Here is a 3551-nt window from a genome sequence, read left to right as displayed (position 1 = left end):
GGAAGCTACTCCTCTGGTTTGGATACCTGAGGGTAAGGATGGACTTTAAGGGGGCCCCTTCCAACTCCTGGCATTCTCTACTCTGCAAACACTTCTACCTGGGGCAGCTTAACTAGTCTTAAACCTAAAGGCTCAGCCACAGCATGGCCATGAATGCTTCCATTGTGGGAATCCTTTCTGATAAAATAAATGCTTGAAAAACACACAGACACACAATAAAACAAAATCTCCACAACATTTGGGATTAAGACACACCCAAGTAAGACATTTGCAGAAACAAAAGTTGCACTTAGTAAACGCTTCTCCCTAGGGTTGGAGAGTGTGCACTTAGGCACCACTCATTTCACTCCAAGCGTTTGCTGAAGTCCTTTGTGTCTTAAATGTCAAAGAAATCATTTCTAAAGGAGCCATCAGCACCACCTCGGGGTGATGTTTTAAGTCTAATGTGAAATAGTTTCTCTAAAACTTCTTATATGGTCAACACGGTCCAATGCTCTTTATGACAAAGCATGGGAAATGCAAATAAAATTTTCTTCAGGAGGAGCTTCCCCCCCCCCCGCCCGCAACCTTTTTTTTCCCCCTTAAATCATTTCTTAGCAATGTAACCCAAGAAACGAACTTTTACATTTCAGGGGCCTGAGGGAGGAAGCTGAGGGAGATACAACCTTGCAGTTTAAACGCATTCACCTATCATGAATTGGGTCAGATGGCTCAGAGGAGGTTTCCTTGCTGTATGCAGAGACTGAAATCCATCAAAGGTGAGTATCGAGTTTACATCACAGTGTGCATTAGGAAATGTCAGGCGGTGATAGCTAGTAAGGAATGCGTTTGCCTTCCAGATTCTGAATCTTGGGCCTTGGGCCTGGAACAGCACATCTAGCATCAAGGCACAAGAGGCTTCTCTAAGAAAGGATGGAGATGTTTGTCTCTGTCCCTGTCATCCTTAGAACAGAAGGCATCACCTTTGGAGTGTTTGATGGACTGCTACTCTACCAGGTTTTCCCCTTTATAAACAGAGTCTAGCCACTTTGGCCTTATCTACTTGATTCTAAAATAGCTTGTCAATTTAATAGCATTCAGGTTGTTTATGCACACACAAGGCCCTTTGAAAATAACTCTTTTCATGTCGCCAAACAGGCATTTTGAAATCAGCTAATTGGATGGTTGTCTGAATTCAACTCGTTGTTTTAAAAATAACCAGTTGTTCCACTGAATTACATTTTTTTACCCCCAAGCCAATTGGTGTGTGTAGACAGAGTTTGAGTCAATCCAGATGGCTGGCTGCATTTTTGACTTGAACTGACTGGATGTTTTGTGGTCAGATATATACAGCTCTTGATAGCCACTGGGGAAATGGAGTAGAAGGGAAGGAAGGTGTAGGAAAGTTAGGAGAAATTATATCTACAAATGTTTCCATCTTGAGTGCTGTGGATCCAGACATTTTCTGCAATCAATCCTCCCTTCCCCTCAAAACACACTCGTACTTACATGCACTCACACACATGCATGAACCCACAGACACACACACACACACACACACACACACACACACACACACAGTTAAGAAAACAGAAATAAAGTAATAACATCCCTCCCAGCTGGCTCTGCTCACGGCTGTGGGTTTCTTTCTTTCTTTCTTTCTTTCTTTCTTTCTTTCTTTCTTTCTTTCTTTCTTTCTCTCTCTCTCTCTCTCTCTCTCTCTCTCTCTCTCTCTTTCTTTCTTTCTTTCTTTCTCTTTCCTTCTTTCTTTCTTTCTCTTCCTCCATGAATTTCTTCACTGCTTGGGTGGCCTGTGGAGGGATTTTGGCAACTTGGCTTCATGGGTTTAGCTCCCAGTTAGACTGACTTTTTTTTTCCTGTGGGGAGATCTCCTTTGAGAGGCTCAGTGTTTCTCTCAGTCTGCTGAAGGCAAGGCAGGAAAAATAGGGCTTCAGTCAGACCTGACCCCCTCATTCAAAGCCTAAAGCCAGACTCTGACCCATAGATCCACTTTTCCCTAGGAAAGCAGTGAATTTCCTGTAGTGCATGTGATAGGTTCTCCCATACCCAGGCATTACTGCTACACACTGAGAAATTCCTAGTATTGTATCATGTATAGCTCCCATAATTAGCTGTCAAATTCCACTGGCCCAAGGAAGTGCAATTCACATGCTTTCAAAGGCTACTTCTTTCCCAGACGTATCATTTTGATTTCTTCATTTACCTCTCTGATAACAGGAGGAAAGTAGAACAGAGACAGACTTTCCCTGAACAATTTACACTTAGGTTTTTCACTTATAAGGAAGAAAAGATTCTCAAAACATTTGAAATGGAAATGCAAGTGGTGATTTCCAATCTGCCACATTTTCTGCTTGCAAATTCTGAGTAAATCATATGACACAATCGTTTTTCTACTGTCCACACTAGACTTTTTCTGTCAGTACAAATATCATTGTAGCAAAGTAAAGAACACACGAAATATTCTCAAACCTGGCCCCATCTATGTTGTCCCAACTTTTCTCTCTCATTTAGTAAATCCCAAATTGGTATGATTTTTGTAATGTGTCACTGTTCTTGCGTGGCTCTTTAAGATGAGTACTGATTTCTCGGAGCCTTCCCAAGACATCTGGATAATATTCAAAAGTTTTCCCCTATGACATTTAGTTTTGAAAGCACTGCCACATGACTTGTTCAGATTCTCTGTGATGTTGTTGTTAGACTTGTGAGAGATGGTCTTGTCTTCATTTCTGACTTGCTATGTGACCTTGGAATCATCACTTTACCTCTCTGAATTTCAGGGACTTTTTCCTCAATACTATGGGGGTAATAATACTTGTGTGCCTGGATCGCTTACTGGTACGATTGGAAAGAACAGTCTAAATAATTTATAAGAAAGGCCTTTGTGAGAAGTACAGAGTCTTAAACAAATGTAAGAGATTCTATAAGGAGCCAATTCCACTGGGATTATTAAGTAGTCCTGAAAACTCAGGTCGTCCTTGTCAAATCAAGGTTTTGTACTATGTGTGACTATTACTGTAATCTCTTTTTTGATTGAAACACCCCAAAAGAGTAAATTCTAAGCAAAAATGCTGCCTCACTTTTAAGATTTAATAATAATGCTGTGTTAAAATAAGGGAAAGGAAACCTAGAAAGTTTTACAAAATTTATAATATCAGCGATACCCTGAATGTGTTAAAATACATCAGCAATAATATAAGTTCTGTTTGCAACAAAACTAATATTTGAAATGTGAATCTTCTGTGTGGATTCCAGAACAGTGGCTACTTCAGGCATGAATACAATGCTACTTCAAGAAAGATACATCTTAGGGTCTAGAACTAAACGATCTCTGTGAAAAAACGACAATAGGCAGTTGCATCCTAAGTTCTTTGGTCTTTCTTCTTTAACCATTTGAGAGTTTCCCATCCTTGAGTGGTGTAGGGATATTTGATAAGCCTCAGACAGTTTAAAAGCACGCAGAGGGCCCGGGATTTAGCTCAGCAGTTCAGTGGCCTGCCTTGCAAGCACAAGGACCCAAGTTCAATCCCCAGTACCAAAAAAAAAAAAAAAAA

Source organism: Fukomys damarensis, unplaced genomic scaffold (genome assembly GCF_012274545.1).
Source record: "Fukomys damarensis isolate Sample0158 unplaced genomic scaffold, DMR_v1.0_HiC HiC_scaffold_39, whole genome shotgun sequence".
In the NCBI taxonomy this organism is placed as follows: Eukaryota; Metazoa; Chordata; class Mammalia; order Rodentia; family Bathyergidae; genus Fukomys; species Fukomys damarensis.
The sequence above is the reverse complement of the archived record's forward strand: the minus strand, read 5'-3'. Positions refer to the sequence as shown.